This window comes from Vicia villosa, linkage group LG1 (assembly GCF_029867415.1).
Source record: "Vicia villosa cultivar HV-30 ecotype Madison, WI linkage group LG1, Vvil1.0, whole genome shotgun sequence".
Lineage (NCBI taxonomy): Eukaryota > Viridiplantae > Streptophyta > Magnoliopsida > Fabales > Fabaceae > Vicia > Vicia villosa.
The window spans coordinates 24,912,360-24,932,371 of NC_081180.1; the positions used below are offsets into that span (position 1 = coordinate 24,912,360).

A 20,012-nucleotide genomic window follows, 5' to 3' on the forward strand; every position below is an offset into this window, starting at 1 on the left:
TTGTAAGAAACTAGAGTGATCGTGTGGATCAGAATACTCTAGGAAGTCTTAGGAGTGAACTAAGCAGTTGTAACTAGAGTGATCGTGTGGATCAGTATACTCTAGAAAAGTCTTAGAGGGTATCTAAGCAGTTGTTCCTGGAGTGATCAGTGTGTGATCAGTAGACTCTGGAAGACTTAGTTGCTGACTAAGTGGAGAACCATTGTAATCCGTGCGATTAGTGGATTAAATCCTCAGTTGAGGTAAATCATCTCTGCGGGGGTGGACTGGAGTAGTTTAGTTAACAACGAACCAGGATAAAAATAACTGTGCAATTTATTTTTATCTGTCAAGTTTTTAAAGCTACACTTATTCAAACCCCCCCTTTCTAAGTGTTTTTCTATCCTTCAGGGTGTTACAGTATGGCTTGGTAGATGCTATCTTTTTTTAGGTATGATTCCATGAGATGATTATGTAATATACTATCTCCCAGGCTTATGGTCTTATTGATTTCACTTATATAGCATTTATCTTGAACATCGCCAATAATAGTATGGACAAGTATATTACATAATTAGGATTATGTATCTTCAAAGTTAGAATATCTGATTAATTTGTGGTCTCTTGGTGTTATAATACAAAATTACACACTAACATTACTAGAACAAAATTGAATGCCCCTTATAACAAGTCACAGCTCTATGCTCATTGTTACCTAATAGTCTTATCATGTAATTGTTTGTAATGGGATTTCCCTTTTCATGAATAAAAGTTATGAGATTTCCCTCATAGGCTTCTTGTTCAGAGTCAAATTAGCTAGATCTAAAACCTCTAAGATTGGTCTAGTGGTGAGGGAGTTGAATAGTATGCCCAGCTGGAGCTCATAGGCTATGTTGTCAATAGCTTACTATAATAGAACAGTGTAGCGGTGGTATTGTTAGGCGCGACGCTACTGGTCCGGGAACCACCGTCAACAATAGCGGTTATAGAGGCCGCTAATTGCAGCTCCATACCGCTATCGCAGCCGCAATTAGATTTTTCAGGATAAATTCCTCAATTTTTTTAAACCGTTGTCTTTTTTAAGGGTTTAAATTACAACCTGAACCCTTTGAAGAGTAATGTTATGTCCTTCCTCAATTTTTACTTTAGTTTTGTTTAGTCTTCTTCTCTGCCTAAGTTTTATCACCATATCTTTAACTATTAAGTATGATGATCTCTTTAATTTTGTGAATAGGTCTACTTTTTAGTATTTTTCGTTTACTTTGTATAATGGTTTTTAGTCTTTAGAAAAGCGGCTATTCCACCATCCGTTATACCGCTATAGCATTTTAGGGGGTCGATGCTAAGCAACTCAGTCCGAGATAAACATCATAGGTCCTAGGCTCAGTCAGACATCATTACCTCTAGTGTTTCTTTTCCCTCTTTAATTCACCAAAGTAAACTAAGCAGTTTATTTGAATCAAAATACAGTTTAAAATGTTAAATGGTTTCCGATTCTTTGCTGCAACATTTTCTCAAATTTAGTTAATTGTCACTTTCTTGTTATATATTCAGTTATCAATTGGAATTCACCTATTACAATAATTACTTATTCATTGAATTAGACATGTCTTTTATAGTAGTTTTGAATACAGAGGTTGAAAATGCCAAACACATGCCATTGAGATATTTTGTGTTGACAACAGACTATTCGTTTTCCCTTCCTTTGGTAGGAAGAAACGCACGATCTCACCAATTCTACGCGTTTCGACGGTGATCTCACCGATCCTACCCAAATATGAGTTTTCTCATTTGCGGAATTGGACTGTCCTACAAAAGGGATTGCGATTCTGACTACTAACTTGTTCATATTATTAAAAATAGATTGAGGTAAAAGTCACAAAAAATATGGCTTGTTAGACTCTTCTACAATTCAATATTTTTTTCCGTCTGTAACATTTGTTGATCAGTTTTAGTCTTGAGTTTGCCACAAAGTTCTCTCTTTAATCCATACAGAGAACTTGAAAGTTGAGTTTGAATTTCCCATTAAGCTTAATTCTATATAACCTGAAGACCTAGGTTTAATTTATTTTATTTAATAATTCATTGCGTATTTTATGGATTATTTATTTCATATGGGTGATGCAAGCCAACAATACAAGATGAATGATGACAAATGATCCCTGAAGCTGAAAGAGTCATTGACCTGCTTTTGTTTTTGTTCTTTGAAGTGATGTGGGATTTAGGTACTTGTACTTGTATGTTCTTAATGCCTAATGTTTCATGTTTTTTAACTTTCATCTTTTACTCATGATATGATATTTTCTAAGCATTCATATATACAAGTTTTTTTGGTTAGTTTTGATTTTGTCCAAGGTGTATCATCTGTGCGAAGTAGATGTTGAAATATCCTTCACTATTTTGTTCAGTTGCCTGCAAAATAGGTAAGTTTGATTACCCCAAAGATCTATGACAGTTAATTGTTTGATTATTTAACTATAGAAGAGTGTCGAACATGTCAATATTCAGTGTACCGTCATCACTATCATAATCATTATCTTTCTGGCAGAAGGTCCATTTTGTGATGCTAGCCTGCATGTTGTGGTGTAATAAAATTATCTGGTGTAGAGGGACAATGTAGAGCCGGTTCAAAATGTAATCAGGTGCACCCACAACTTGATGGATGATAGCAGTAGACTAGGCATTGCAGCAGATGCGCTGTCAGTACTAACGATAATGGTTCGAAAAAGGCACCTATTGTGAACCCAAGGGTGATATGTTGGTGAAGATTTGAGAATTAAGAGTATGCTTTTTTTCAAGGGCTCGCGTGATGAGCCATGCTATGCTAATGTTTTGCCTTGAATTACTCTCCAGCAGGTGGTCGGTGTTAATAACTGGATACCGAGTTTCCATTTTATCAAATCCATTTATTAGAACTTCTTTGTCATTTGATCAATCTTTGGAGAAAATGCTTAATGAAAGCCAACCCATTTACATGTAATACTTAAGAATAAATTTAAGCAAAAAGAATCTATTGAAAGTCCTTAAACGTGTAGCAATCCTGAATTTATTGAAAGTCCTCGAGTACAAGTAGCCTTAGAAAGACGAGAAATTCTCAATTCTCCTTATGCATTTTTGCGGGACTTTTTAAAAATTTCATTGACCTTATTTGGAAGGATTATTCCTAATGCACCATGTTTTGTAGCATATCACTATAATATTTGTTTAAGAAGTGTTGCTGAAAGGCAGAAAACCATTGTCAAAACAAAAGACAATGAATAGGCAACAATTATGTTGACTATTTGAATATGCCACATTCGATTCAATTTTTAGGTCGCAATTGGTATAATTTTTTCTAATTTTCTTCCCAAGCATGAGACTTGTATTAAAGTGAATACGAGAGGTACTTAATTTCATAACAAAGTCAAGTTACAATCTATTAATACAAGCAAGGGACAATTGAACAAGAAATTAACTTGCCACCATCTTTTTTATCTTTGCCACCCTCCATTTTTTTATAAATCCAATTTTACTCTTAATGAAAAACGAAGAATTTCCAAAACAAATTTTCGGTATTCACTCTAAAATTTCCGATACAAACTACTGGAAATTTCAGTTAGAAGGAAATTTTCGGTAAAACATACCGGAAATTTCAAAATTAACTAAATTTATGATATGTTTCAATTTTTTTGGTTTTTTAAACGGTTGAGATTTTGTCGATACTTTTGGAGGGTCCTGATTGCACCCATACATTTGTGTGATCTAGAATGCACCACCATTTGTATAAATAGGGGTGTTAGTGTTATTAGATAACACATCATTTCAACAAAATGCCTCTTTCTCAGTATTTGATTAAAGTATCCATGTATTTCAATGGCTGCATGCCTGCTGTTCAAACCAAAATTCCAGACGACGCTGAATCCTTTGCCACCTTGAAAGAAACGTTGAATAATTTGGTGCCTGATTCCGCTAACAGAAGGGTGACAAAGATCGAGTTTCGGGAGGACTGGATTGATACAAATGGAAGGGTGAAATACAACTTAATCGAGTTAAAGAATGATGAAGATGTGAAGGCCATGCGGAAATCATTTCGCCGTAGGATAACTAAAGGTCTGATTGAATTGGATGCACAAATCTAAAGATCTGTTGACGACATAATGAAGTGTCTGATTCGTCTAGAGTCTTCTGGTAGTGCCTAAGTTTTCATGTTTCGGAGTACTGTTTATGCTTGTTGTTTGTCATCTGATGTTTGTTAACTATGTTTGTTTGTTATTGATAATTTCTTTATCTACTCGAAATATGTACTAGCCAAAAAGATTATGCAATAAAAAAGATGTTCATACATAAGATGTTCGTACAAAATATACAAATATACAAATAATACAATCATAACAAAATAAATCTACATAGGTCCTCTGCTGGGAACATCCGCGAACCTAAATAAAATACTGTGAACCTCACCATCAAGGTTCACCAAACCCATGAAGCTATCCAAGTGAACTGCGATGTACTGCAGGCGGCTGTCTTGGTCACCAACGGGAGGTGGAGGTGGTGAATGGTGGTGGTGGTGAAGAATTCCTGGTACCTGAAGGCCCTGGAACATCAGATATTGCGGCAGATGAGCTGACCCTAGGGTGTGACACACTGAGGAACCACTCTAGGTATCCATCCTGACACTACCCAGGCTGCTGAACCGCAATGGATGTCCATGATCCCACGGGGGGAGCTGATGATGTGGCTCTGAAACCATCGATCAATGCCACCAGCTGGAGCCTCTAGGACCGGCCGTGGGATGCCCTGTATATAATCATACTAGAGTAGACACCTCTTAGGCAAGTGTTTAGCCACATGGCTCTCCCATATGACATACCCTAAGTATAAGGAAGATACCTCAAAAGGACGATGTGCGCGGTGAGTTGTATAAGGTGTCCAAATGACATCATCCATAGTTAGAGCATCCAGCCTCTGTCTGTACTCCATCAAGGGTCTGTCTCCTGGAAGGGTCTGTCTGGCCTTCCACCTCCTTGCACAAGAGGCATCATCCGCACAACGCTGGGTCTTCCGCTCACATATGTGAGGGAAATGCTCGTAGATCCAACACTGTATAAATAAAAATAATTAAGTTCTGGTAAATTAAAATAAAACACCAAAAACATGTTAAAATATAAACCTATAACAAGCTCAGATAATCATCAAGCATCGTGTACAACATCGTCAATGCCACCACTCCCGAAGCCCAACATGGGGTCTCAAGGTCGCTGAATAGAGAAAGATAGCGGACATCTATATAGTATCTAGACTTATCCGCAAAGAGGGTACATGCCACTAGATGTATCATGTACGCCCTAGCGGCAGCCTGGTACCTCCCTGCATCGACAAGCTCCTGATAAACCCCCTACAACCAAGTCATCCCGAGGTGAAAGCCCCAAGTGTCACCAAACTCCTTGAGCACAACCAGCTCATCAACCTCTAAAGCATCCACCACCATGTGCACCACCGTCGCCTGGTCCCTATGAACCGCTGTAATAAATGTACCAGCTATCGGAAGGTGAAATAGGGAATGCACATCATCCAGAGTCACTGTCATCTCCCTGAATGGAAGATGGAAGGATGATGTCTCCAGGTGCCATCTCTCAACAAATGTTGATAATTGAGGGGCGTCCAACATCGTCAAGGAGCATCCAAAAAATTCCATCAAATGGAAGTCCCGAACTATCCTCGCCACCTGCTCAGGCATCGGTCTCTCGGAGAAGTTCTTCAACTTGAACCCGTGAGAAGTGAGCTTCAGCACTAGACGTTCCTGTAACAAAAAAATACAATTAAAAAATACAATTAAAACACAATAGTATAAATCAAAGTTACATACCTCGCCCTTCCATATCCTATAAGTGACATGGTCATCATATCCTGTCAAAACGAACCTGTCAAGAGGTACTCTTGGAAAACCTCCATCAGTGTGTACTGATGGCTTCGTAGATGCACATGTGGTGGTGTCCGTATCATGCACCACCCGCTCCTCAACAACCCCCTCCTCAACCACAACCACCCGCTCCTCAACTCTAGGCACCTTCTCATCAACAACAGGTACTTGCTCCTCAGCAACAACCAGCTCCCGCACAATTGCCACCGCCTCAACCTTAGAAACCTTATCCTGATGCACCTGCTGGTCCACATCAGTGGATGCTCTACCACCCCGACGGCGAGGTGTACGAAACCCCCTACCCACCTGCTCAGCATTCCATTTCCGGTTAGAAACGGACGAAGGAACGCGTCCAACTAGTAAGATTAAGGTGTCAGCCTCATCAGCAGCCGCCCGAGCACGAACATCGACTCTATCTATGGCGCGACCCGCAACAGTACCATCTCCACCTCTAGTCCTCACTGAAAAAAATTAGCATTTTTAAAAAATAAAAAAGTTACCGAAATTTTCAAAAAAATTGGTATTTTTAGAATTTTATAAACATACCAGAAATTTTAAAATTTGCGGTACAAAACACCTAAAATTTTAAAATTTCCGGTACAAAATACCAGAAATATTTAAAATTCCCGGTACAAAATATCGGAAATTTCATAAATCTACCGGAAACTTACTTGTTTTCACGTTTTGAAGAAATAAAGTGCCAAAGTTCTGTCAAACTCGCTAAGCGCAAATTCTATCGCGCTATGACCTGATTCTATTTCCCTTGGCAGTAGATCAAGCTTCGTAAGCTCGCTTAGCGCGATCATTTTTGTCGTTTAGTGTAAAATATTTATGAATAGTGTTCAGATAAGCGAAAGCTCGCATAGCGAGACATAGCTCGCTTAGTGAGGTTTGCGAGTTCAAAATTGTATATATGTTGTAAAATCATATTTTGTTAGGTTTTATCATCTATTCTTTGACAAAGTTGAGCTCTGATCCATTCTTTGTAGTTTAGAGGTTCAAGCAACATCATTGGGTGGCTCATCATGTCGATAGAGCTCGGGTGGTCTTCGATTGTGCCTACAACACGAGAAGTTTCCATTTGTTCTTCTTCTTCTTCCCTGTGACCCATTCTAGTGGTGGGTTTTGCATGTATATTTTTCCACTCTCGTATGTAGATTTGCCGATCTTGGAATCGTATATATATATATTTGCTTTACAAATCATCATCGGTGTTGTTCTTGATCTTTTTGCTTAAATGATTCGGGTTTGTGTTGTTGTAGAAATGGACATCATAGATCTTGATTAGGAATGATATCTATTAGTTTCAAAATTTCAGACATGGATTTAGGCTAATAATCGTAATAGGTATCGAGTTTAATGCCTCTGTGTTGTTTGTGTCGGTTGGGAAATTGCTGATGTGAATAGTATGGTTGAGCTTTCGTCGGTGTTGCAGAAATGGATACTGATGTGGCGTCTCGAATGATGTCTGGTAATTTTGATGCGTATTGTGAGTGTGTTGCGATAAGATCTTCAGTTTTAAGTATTCGACGGGTTGAGTAGAAATACGATTCCAGACTGAATTCTCTTAATAAAAAATTACCACAATGAAATAGAAATATAGCATGAGTTCATTCAAATAAAGAGCAAAATAACATAATCAAGCATGACAATCTAAAATAGAAATTGAATGATTCTAATTTCCAACTATTCATCTGTTTATCTTTGTCACGGAGAACAATAGCATTGCACCAAAACCGCAAAACTATTATTGGAGGTAAGCTTACTTTATGATCCATAGATAAAGCCTAGGATTCTTTTCCACGACACAACACCGCTATGGAATCACCACATTTTGAAACTATAATACAGGATGAACAAACAATGGCTACAACAGTAGTGGAACAATAGTTTATGGTGCAACATGTTCACAATTAAGTTACCCCCCAATTTTATTATCAACCTTAAAAAAACAGTTAGTGAAAGCTTTTTTCCACAAATCTGGACAATCATCCTTGGGACTTCCAATTATTAGACCTTCTTTGAGCAATTTTACTTCTTTAGTTAAAGCCAAATGCATACGAGCACGATAATAATTTGCCACCTAAAAAAGAAAGCAAGCTCAACGTGAAGATGTACACATAGAAAAATGCTAAAAAGTGGAGACAAGACTCACATTTATGTCACGTTTGCATAAATAGTTTAATTAGGTGTTTATAGCAACAACAAAGAAATGAAGTCAAATTATTTTCATTAAGAGTTTATAAAAATAAGTTTAAAATAGCTTATGAAGATGTCTTAAGTTATTTCCATAACTTCCTCAAAATAGTCTTCTAAGTAGCTTTCATTAGATAAGCTTAAAATGACTTATGAACATGTCATAAGTTATTTTCATTAGATAATCTCATATACGTCAACCCAAACAGACCATAAAAAAATAATTTACCTAAGAGCCGCTATGGCCATCATATGCTCCAAAGCAATGAATTGTTTGCTGATTAAAATCCTTGTTATTTCCATCATATTTCATCTTACCAACCATTTAGCATTTGAATAGGAATTTTCAATATCCAAGGTACAACTGCAACGACATATCCATCTCGGGTCTTTTTCCACACAAAGAATTATCAAACACTGAATTACTTGTTCTTAACGACACTGGAACCGACATTTCTTCCATCACAATCTTTGTCTAAGTAATACAAAAAGTCAGAATCCCACCCTTCTAATATCATACTGCTAATCATATTTTCACCAATTTCCCACTCGATTTTTCAAACGTAAGAAATCCAAGATCGTGGGAAGTAAATTCTACAAGACGGTTTTTCATATCTAATAAAAAACAAACTCAACATCCAAAGCATTGATTTGTTAAAACGCAGCAAAACCGAAATTTAGATCTTGCCAACAACAATCCATCCGGACTTCCATTTTTTGATAATTTAACCAAAAATAGCTCTACCTTATTAAGAATTATAAGTGTGAGTGTGGGGAAAATAGTCGCACATTGGATAGAAACATGGAGACTTAAGCATATATATAAGTAAGAGAACCCACTCACCTATCACCTTAAGGTTTTAGGTGGAGAAGTGGTGTCTCTCCCACAAATGTGTGTTGCTCAAAGAATGACCCCATAGTGTATGCTCCTCGCTCGACACTCCCGATTGGTGGTCTAACACAAGGGATCAACTTGTTTGTGTGGAAGAGAGAGGATCGGCTAGCTTGTGTGGAAGGGAGAGAGAGAGAGAGAAAGCGCTTCCACTTAGATTGATGGAATATCATACAATATAAATATAATAAAGCAAGATGAGTAATTGGGCAAGTGGGACACATGGCAAGCTCACATCAATTCTTATATTTGGACAACTTGCTTAAAAAGGAAAGTTTTCATTTAATTAAATAAAAAATAAACTAAATAATTATATTCTTTATATTTTGTTTTTGAATTAATTATTTCATTAATTCCTAAGTAATAATGAAGACTATAATCACTCTAAAAAAACTCAATAATCATATTGAAAAATTCAATAAACACCATTTATCATTCCTATTCATTTTTTATTTACCATTTAAATGTTGTACGTTTTCAATGTGACTATTGAGTGTTATATATTCTATCTCTATCTCACAATTAATTTTTCTTTCCTATTCTCTTTATCTCATAAATCATTTTCATTTCCTATTCTCTCTCTCCCTCTCTCAAAATAACATAAAAAGAAATGAAGAAAAAAGAGGGCATATCGAAACAACGTCAATCTCCGACGCGATTCACGCTGGAAATTGCTTGCAGAACAACAACAACAACGATATGACTCACGCCGGGAACCACCACATCGACGGAATCGGACCACCGCGAACCCGCGTCCTCCGACATCCATAAATAACCTCACGCTGCAACTCCCTCAGTGTAGTGACCATACCTCCGCGCGGAACTGACCAAGCCACCTTCCATCTCCGCCTTAGCACCTTGCACCACCATGTTGCTCTTTCGTCCTTCACCCGGTAATTGTGTGCTCCCTCCTTTTGTTTTTCTATTTCATGTGTTGGGTTTTGGATGCTTGTTTTGGTGATTTATGAAAATAGTTGATGAGAAGAAAAAGGTTGGAGAAAGAGTGAATGTCGAGAAAGAGGAGAGGGGAAGTGAAGTTTATGTTTTTCGTTTAGTAAAGTCCTCAAATGCTATTGTGATTTTGTTGTTTTTCTATTTTTATGTTGGGAAATGCTAACAAGTGCCCCATGGGCACTCTTTAATAGCTTTAAAAAGTAAGTTTTTCTTGGAAATATGCGTAATTAATGCATCGAAAATTGAAATGCTGAACTTTTGAAAGAATATTTTCTTTATTTAGAATACTTAAAGAGTGCCCCTGGGGCACTCGTTAGCATGACCCTTTTATGTTAAGTGTTTGGTTGTAGATCTATGATGCTAAATTTAACTTTTAACTTACTTATATTTGATTTGAAGCAGTACCCAACAAAAGATTTGGCTCCATTGATGCTGGAAGACTATTGAAAAAAGTGATGGTTGATCTTCAGGGTGAGGAAGAACAACTCACTTTTGTTCTTATTGTTGAGTTCATGTAGGTTAACCTCATTACTTCTGATGTTCATGTAGGTTAACCTGATTGTTACGCAATTGAAATAAGAAAAATAAGGATGATATCATGTCAATGGAAACTTATGTATATTTTGGTTAGTTGACTTGAGTTAAATTTTTAAAAAAAGGTATTCATTATAATCTGAAGTTATTTTTCTTAACCTCATTACAAGTATCGCCAGCAGAAAGTAATGTCTCTTTTGCTACTTCTATGGAAATTTTGTGGTTGTTATTCCCAATTTGATTTTTAATACTTGTCACAGGGAGAAAACCAGAGTTTTGATCTACCTGTAAAAAAAAAGTGATCATTGAAGTTCAAGCTAACTCTAATTGTTGTTGAATTTCAGTGTTTTAGATGCTTACTTCTGATGTTCAGAATCACAAGGTATTTTTGAGGAGTCTGTATTGAAATTAATTTTTCATTTATTGGTTAGGAACATGTGTTGTATGACATGTTATTTTAATTTATTTATATAATACTGCATTCAATATATGTTTATGTTGCAATATACAACTAATGTTGTATCATCATTTGTTATTGATTGTGAATTGGTTGCATATGATCGTTCAAAATAGAAACTCCCTCCTTTCCAAGTAATTCCAATACTGATTTTGTATTTTTAAATGTTTCAATATACATCATTTAGTTGATGAAGCCAATGTATCAATTCATACAACTACAGAAGAAGAGGCAATTGATTTGAAATAATATAATAATTTATTCTAACCACGTATTTCGGTGTCCATGTTTCTTTCTCAAAAGAAGGATCACTTATATTTTTCATGGTTTTTATCAGGTGGTGGTTGGAAGTTTTCAACCAAGTGGCAAAAATCAGTTGGTGATAGTTAAGTTGATGATACATAGATGCGGGTTCACACTTGACATTCATCAACACAAAGTCTGGTTTTTTATTTCTTTTAGCTTTACAATAGTGGCATTTGAATTGACGCATGATTAAGGAATTTCATGTATTTGTGTTGTGTTGTGTTGTTGTTATAAGCTATGTAGCATCAAAACTTCTAATTGAAGTTGCGTGCGACACTGATGGTGACACTGATACATGAAGTTACATTCCATTTTGTACATTTTTAAAAATCAATATTGGTGTCTATGTATCTGCGTCGTTTCGAGTGTTCGTGTTAGCTTTTGTTCTTTCTAGAGAGTTTATATGTTTGCACATTTAATGAATGATAATTAGTGAGTTTATAGCAATATGAAAGATTCTGTTATAATAGTTTCTATTAGTCTTTGAATAATGCTTCAGTTTTTTTATTTTGCAATTGTGTTTTTTCAACTGCCAGTTTCATATTTTTGTGCATAGTGCAAGATTATATAGAGAAACACGATATTTATTATCCGTAGTGGTGGCAATAGAATATTGTAGAAAAATAAAGGTTGTCAAATATTCGTAGTCAAGGTCTTATTTATTTTGTGTTGTTTTTTATTTTCTTTTCTTATAATTATTTTCTATTGAATCTTCTTGGAATAAGAGAAAATAATTTTAAGAAATGAATTATCATACAATTTAATAAAGTAAGATGAGTATTTTACCAAGTTTTTCATTTGTTATCTAAAATTAAAATATGAAACTGGCAGTTGAAAAAAAATACAACAGCAAAATAAAAAAACTGAAGCAATAAAGTAGTAATTAGTAACTGAAGTAATAAAATTAAAATTAATATGATAATAGTAATATTTCTATAAATATATCTTTAATTATTTTTATTACTTAATTTATTAATTCCTAACAATTCTATTTTTTATTTTGTTATTTATTAAGCAGAATAATTAACAACAACAATTAGTAACTTGGGAGTAGCAATAACAAAATCCGCTCAACTTTCTCCATTAAAAAATGTTGTTCATTAAATGATTAGATATCCAAACAAAAAAAAACGATTTTAATCACAATCTCTCCCATTAATTTTAACCTGCAGTATAATAAAAAGAAATACATATGCTTAGCAATTATCAACCAATTCATATTATACATTGTATTTTATTTATAAATAATTAATATTTAATACATAATTTACACCTTAAAAAGATTAATAAATTTAAAAATAAATATAAAATTTACTATTTTAAACAACTTTATTTAAATTTGCCTTGGAATTTATATTGAACCGATCTTGCATAAACATGATGATGAACAATTCCACTTAAAAATTGCACATAACAACCATTTTTTTATTATACTATTATATTTTTACTATACTACTATATTTTATCTAAAATTTTTAAACATATAATTTATTATTATTTTATATATTTTAATTTTATATTAATATTTTATGTGAAATAATTTCCGTGCATCGCACGGGTACAACTACTAGTAATAGCTTATAGCGGAATGGAATAAGGTGGAAGGGAGTGGAGCAGAGCAGAAGTGAACAAAATAAATTAGTCCATCTATCAAAACCAACCCTGCTATCTCTCGTTTTAACATATTCCTTCTTTTCATATCATGTTGCATCTCAGAGGTTTTCCATACTTCCACGAACTTCCTTCAACCCCAAAATCTCATTTTCTTCTTCTCAAACTCAAACCCCATAATCATCCCGCACATAGAATGGTTTAAATCTGATTCAGGTAGTTATAATGATTTCTTTGATAATATAAGTTCTATCCCTGTTTTTGGTCAAAATTGAAATATCTTAAAACCATTGAATTTAAACTTATTATGTAAACTATGTTTGGGCGTGACAAAAAATTTGTGCCCAGTCTCAGTAAATTTGCATGGTTATACGTCCATAATGATTATACATACACAAAAACTTTTTCTCACAATCATTTGGGCTTACATGTTTTTTTCTGCTATGAAAACTCAAAAACACCAAAATTCTTCACGGTGTTAAAGAATTCTGCTGAAAATGTATGATATTGCTGCAGGGTTCCTTGAAAACAGAGGTCATATCAGAATCTAGAGTTTTCTTAGTACTTTTATTTATTGGTTCTAACAATATGCAGTGTGTTTTGAAATTGGAGAGTGATTTGGCATAGAATGGCATGGCTCGGCAGATGCAATGTTTTTAGAGGTATGATTCCATTCCATGAGATGATTATGTAATATACTATCTCCCAGGCTTTGGGTTTTCGCTTATATAGCATTGTTCTTGAATATCGTCAATAGTATGGACAAGTATATTACATAATTAGGATTATTTATTTTCAAAATTAGAATATTTGATTATTTTATGGTCAGTTGGTGTTATAGTACAAAATTACATGCTCTAACATTACCTGAAGAAAATTGAATGCTCTTATCATGTAATTGTTTGTATTGAGGTTTCCCTAATAAAATCTCTATGATTGTTCTAGTGGTGAGGTAGTTGGATAATATGCACAGCTGGAGGTCCTAGGCCATGTTGTCAATAGCATGCTATAGCACTACTATAACAGAATAGCGTAGCGGTGGTAGGGTAGGCGCAACGCTTCTGGTCTGTGAACCGCTGTCAACAATAGCGGCCGCTAATTGTGCCCCAAACCGCTATCGCAGCCGTAATTAGATTTTTGAATATAAATTCCTCAATTTTTTTAAACCGTTGAATAAATTACAATCCGAACCCTTTGAAGAGTAATGTTATTTTCTTCCTCAATTTTTAGTTCAGTTTTGTTTTATTCTTCTCTGCTTAAGTTTTATTAGCATATACCTTAGATTCTTTAACTATTAAGTATGATGATCTCTTTAATTTTGTGAATTAGTCTATTTTTTAGTAGTTTATGTTTTCTTTTTATACTGTTTTTTAGTCTTTACAAAAGCGGCTATCCCGCCATCCGTTATGTCGCTATCGCATTTTATGAGGGCGATGCTAGGCAACTCTATCTAAGATTAACATCATAGGTCCTAGGCTCAGACATCCTTTCTTCCATCATACATGCCAAAGTATTAGAGATATTTAGTGTTTCTTTTCCCTCATTAGTTCATCAAAGTAAACTAAGCTATTTATTTGATTGAAAATAGTGTTTAAAATGTTAATTTGTTCCCGATTCTTTACGGTTACATTTTATCCAATTAAGTCAATTTGTTCATCTATTTCAATAATTACTCATGTATCGTTGAATTAGTCTTATATTTTCTTTAATGGTAATTTTGAATAAAGAGGTTGAAAATGCCAAGCACGTACCAACTAGTCATTTTGTGTTGACAGCACACTATTTGTTTTCCTTTCCTTTGGTAATTAATTTTCTGATATTCATATTATGGAAATATAGATCAAAGTAAGTCACGTAAAAATATGGCATGTATTCAATTTTTTTTCTTTCTGCAACATTTGTTGATCAGTTCTAGTCTTAAATTTGCCACAAGCAAAAAGTACTCTCTTTAATCGATACAGAGAACTTGAAGGTTGAGTATGATTTTTCCATTAAGCTTAATTGAATAAGAGGATGTTACCTGAAGACGTAGATTTAATTATTTTTATTGTATAATTCATTGTCCATTATATGGAATATTGATAAATGATCCCTAAAGCCGAGAGTCACTAATCTGCTTTGGTTTTTATTCTTTGAGCTGATGTATGACTTGGGTTTTTTGTTTTTGCTTTTCAAGTTTTGATTTTTTAGAGCTCTCATATCTAATCCACCTCTTCAAATTAAGGCACTTTTTTTTTTCCAGAGGTACCTTATATTTTCTTAGTGCCTACTGTTTCATGCTCTCTAACTTTGTTGGCTTTTACTCACAATATTTTCTAAGCATTCATATATACAAGTTTTTTTTGGTTGGTTTTGATTTTGTTATATCTGCAAAGTAGGCAAGTTTGGTTAGCAGAAGATCTATGACAGTTAGCTGTTTGATATTTAACTATAGAATAAAGTCGGGCATGCCAATATTAGTGTACCATCGTCATCACTATCTTCCTGGCAGCAGGTCCATTTTGTGATGCTAGCCTGCAGGTTGTGGTGTAATAAAATTATCTGGTGTAGAGGGACAATATGGAGCCGTGTAGCAGTAGGCATTGCAGCAGTTGCGCTGTTAGTATTAAGGATAATGGTTCGAAAAAGGCACCTATTGGGAACCCAGGTAGGGGTGGATCCAGACATAACAGATTGGTGTGGCTAAATATAAAAGCAATTATAGATTGAATTATATTAAAAGTAAGAAATAATAATATTTAAAGCAACAATACATTTATAATGAAAATCATCTACCAAATATGAATGATTAGCAAATATAAAAGTGATAGACAAATTTAAGAGATGGTGACAGTTTATTAAAAATCGGACAGGATTAGCTAGGCGAGCCGAGAATTGGAAGGGTCGTTAGTCTGATTTGACTGCTAGATTGAATAAGCTATTAAATTAGTGAGAGTCCTAATAGTTTGACCAATGACCTAATAATTTGACCAATGAACTAATATGCTACTACCTTTGTTCCTTTTTATAAGAAACAAGTTACTTTTTAAATTCATTGAATAATCAATGTATTTGGTTGGTTTATAGACTAGATACATTGATTATTCAATAAACCTAAAAAATGAGTTGTCTCTTATAAAAAAGAACGGAGATAGTATTCAATTGAGTTATCCGGTTTATTCAATGAAATTATTCAATTTGATATGGTTTAGCCATGTAGTTTGACCAATGACTTAATAAATTAACTAACAAACCAATGCCTCACCCTCTTGGATTTAATGACTTCTCATTTTTAAAATATTAGGAAAAAAATAAGAGTTTGGTATGTATATATATATATATATATATATATATATATATATATATATATATATATATATATATATATAAAGAAAAAAAATAAAAAATTTTGGTGTGGCTATGGCCACACTTAGCCTAAGTGTAGATCCGCCCATGAACCTAGGGGGTGACATGTGTTGGTGAAGATTTGGGAATTAAGAGTACGCTCTTTTCAAGGGCTCGCTTGATGAGCCATACTATGCTTTACAGTGTTTTGCCTTGAATTACTCTCCTGTAGGTGACAGGTGAATGGTGTTAAGAGTTGGATACCGAGTTTCCATTTTATCAAAAGCATGCTTACAACATATCACACAATCAGAGGGGGAACTATTTAAAATCCATTTATTAGAACTTCTTTGTCATTTGATCAATCTTTGGAGAAAATGCTTAATGAAAGCCAACCCATTTACATGTAATACTTAAGAGTAAATTTAAGCAAAAAGAAGCCAAAGTTAATCTCTCTGAGTTGTTGAGAGGCTTGTTTTTCTGCAAAGCCAATCTAACATTTAACCTGTCCATATTGTAATTAAGTCCTTGATTCTTCTAGCTAACATTAGGGAACCATAATACATGTATAAGGAATCAGTGTTACTGATGGAGAAAATGTAATATATATTCTAATCTTTTTTAGGGATATTCATAAAGAGGGCCTTGGACTTGGAACAATTAATCTTTAAACGTGTAGCAATCCGGAATTTATTGAAATTTCTCCTGAACAGAAGTAGCCTTAGAAAGAAGAGAGAAATTGTCAATACTCCCTATACATTTTGTAGGGACTTAAAAATTTCATTGACCTTATTTGGAAGGGTTCTTCCTAATTGCACCATGTTTTGTAGCATATAACTATAATATTTGTTTAAGAACTGTTGCTGAAAGGCAGAACACCATAGTCAAAACAAAAGACAATGATTAGGCAACAATTATGTTGACTATATGAATAGGCCACATTCGATTCAATTTTTAGGCTGCAATTGGTATAATTTTTATTAATTTTTTTTAATTAGAACAATGATGAAGTTGTTGTCTTGCTTCGAACTCAGTCTGAATTTACAAACCTTAGTGCATCTGCTGCTCATAGAGTTTGTTAGAAGTTGGTCTGATATCTAGTATAACCTGTCATGCATCTGCCTCGAACAATGACAAAATTGACTCATCTTTTGAGATCGTCGACTCGCAATATCTCCTCTGCATCGAGGGGTCTGGCCCATCGCAAATTCCATGCTTAAAAACTGTCAATCCACTCGTCCATGTTGTAGACCTTATCATTTCTGTCTTGTAACAATGAACCGGTTGATACTCCCTCCTATGGATATTAATGTAAAGCTTCTTCCTAATCAGGGGGAGCCATATACTGATCTGTTAGATATCGAAGCCTTATAGGAAAATTTAATTATCTTAACTTGACTAGACGCGATATAATTTTTCTCGTCAGCATAGTAAGTCAATTCCTAAACTCTTATTGTGACAACCATTGGGATGCAGTTATTCGAGTACTCAAGTATATCAAAGAATCACTTGGAAAAGGGCTTGTTTTCTGTGATAGAGGCAACATCGATATCATTGGATATTTAGATGCTGACTGGGCAGGAGATGCAAGTGATAGACACTCTACATCAAGTTACTGTGCTTTTATTGGTGGAAATTTGATCTCATGGAAGAACAAAAAGAAAAATGTTGTTGCTCGATCAAGTAAATAAGATGAGTATCGAGCCATGGCTCATGCCACACGTGAGCTCTTGTGGTTAAAGCATTTACTACATGAACTTCATTTTTGTGAAGTCGGTCCTATGGAACTTGTATGTAATAACCATACAGCTTTGCACACCTCCTCCAATCCAGTATTTCAAGAGAGGACAAAACATATTGAAGTTGATTGTCATTTTCTTAAAGAGAAGATTACCACCGGGATCATCAAAACCTCCTTTGTCAATTCTAGGGATCAATTTACTGACCTCTTTACAAAATCTCTTCGGAAACCTCAAATTACTTACATATGTGACAAGATGAATGCATATGATTTATATGCGCCACCTTAAGTGGGTGTTGAGATAATATTTTATTATAAGATTATTAGTATCAATTAGGATATTATTGTATCAAATCTTTCCTATTTTAGTTTATTGTTTAGGAGGCTTAGACCTATATAAACATGTGTATTCTCTCCACATAATAATAAGAATTTCATATTCTAGTATGACCAATAATGGTCAGAATGATTGTTCATGATGTTTAGGGTGGTGCTTAGAGTGATAAGTGCAAATTGTATCTATTTTTTGTGTATAAGTTTTGTTACAATTATCTATTCTTTTTGACAATATCGTTTGAATACACGTCGATTTGCTTGTAAATACGTCTACTTTACGAATAATTGTATGTTAGTGTATTTGTGTACCGTTTGATAGTTTTAATGTCTTTTTGTAGGTATTATTGCAAATTTGGAGACTTAAGTAATAAAGTGTCGAAGACATGGCTCAGGATGCGCGTTTTGAAGAAATAAAGTGCCAAAGCTCTGTCAAACTCGCTAAGCGTAAATTCTAGCGCGCTATGGCCTGATTCTCTTTCCCTTTGCAGTAGTTGAAGCTTCGTAAGCTCGCTTAGCACGATTATTTCTGTCGTTTAGTGTAAAGTATTTGTGAATAGTGTTCAGATAAGCGAAAGACCGCTTAGCGAGACATAGCTCGCTTAATGAGGTTTGCGAGTTCATAATTGTATATATGTTGTAAAATCATATTTTGTTAAGTTTTGTCATCTCTTCTTTGACAAAGATGAGCTCTGATCCATTCTTTGTAGTTTAGAGGTTCCAGCAACATCATTGGGTGGCTCATCATGTCGATAGAGCTCGGGTGGTCTTTGATTTTGCCGACAACACGAGAAGTTTTCATTTTCTCTTCTTCTTCCCTGTGACCCATTCCAATGGTGGGGTTTGTGTGTATATTTTTCCTCTCTTGTATGTACATTTATCGATCTTGAGATCATATATATATATATATATATATATATATATATATATATATGCTTTACAAATCATTATCGGTGTTGTTCTTGATCTTTTTGCCTAAATGCTTCGGGTTTATGTTGTTGTAGAAATGGACATCATAGATCTTGATTAGGAATGATATCTATTAGTTTCTAAATTTCAGACATGGATTTAGGGCTAATAATCGTAATGGGTATCGAGTTTAATGCCTCTATGTTGTTTGGGTCGGTTGAGAAATCGTTTCTGAGAATAGTACGGTTGAGCTTTCGTCGGTGTTGCAGTAATGGACACTGATGTGGCGTCTCTAATGATGCCTGGTGATTTTGACGCGTATTTTGAGTGTGTTGCGATAATATCTTCAGATTTAAGTATTCGACGGGTTGAGTAGAAATTCGATTCCAGACTGAATTCTCTTAAGCTACAATAGATTGTTTATTTGCTTTTATTTACTTTTCTCGCATTTTACTTTCCGTAACCCAATCATGAAACTTAGAACATGAGATAGTTGAACGAAAATTTGTCTCTACCAATCTCTATGGACTTTGATATGATATAACCTATATCACCCGATAATAATAAACCTATTAATTTTTTCTTGCCGCTTAACCGCTTCAACAAAATGGCACCGTTGTTGGGGATTGGTTTTTAGATTAATCGCATTGCGATGGTTTCGCGTTTTAAGTATCGTAAATATGCTCATATCGTATATTTTGTGCCTATTCTTATACTTATGTATTTTTTGTATAATGGATACATGTTTCTTTTTTCATACTTGTACATGTTCATGTGTTTGATTTTGTTCCACTTTACTTTTGCTATTTAGCAAAGTGAAATTGGTTAAACAAATTGAACTCGGATAGTTCGTAAATTCTAAATCTTCACTTTTCAA

General features: G+C 34.5%; 2 long non-coding RNA genes across 4 annotated transcripts; both read left to right on the forward strand.

The window, feature by feature from the left end:
• The first annotated feature begins 426 nt into the window (after positions 1–426).
• LOC131603068 (uncharacterized) lies at positions 427–3,034 on the forward strand. Of its 3 annotated transcripts, none has more exons than XR_009284234.1 (3): positions 427–2,204; positions 2,318–2,402; positions 2,528–3,034. It is a non-coding gene; the product is annotated as an uncharacterized LOC131603068 (long non-coding RNA). The 3 variants fall into 3 exon arrangements; XR_009284235.1 differs by having other exon boundaries at positions 427–1,848; positions 2,108–2,402; XR_009284233.1 differs by having other exon boundaries at positions 427–2,402.
• A 9,764-nt stretch (positions 3,035–12,798) lies between these two features.
• On the forward strand, positions 12,799–19,095 carry LOC131631606 (uncharacterized). Its single transcript, XR_009292747.1, has 3 exons — positions 12,799–13,044; positions 13,423–13,490; positions 18,568–19,095. It is a non-coding gene; the product is annotated as an uncharacterized LOC131631606 (long non-coding RNA).
• The last annotated feature ends 917 nt before the right edge of the window (positions 19,096–20,012 follow it).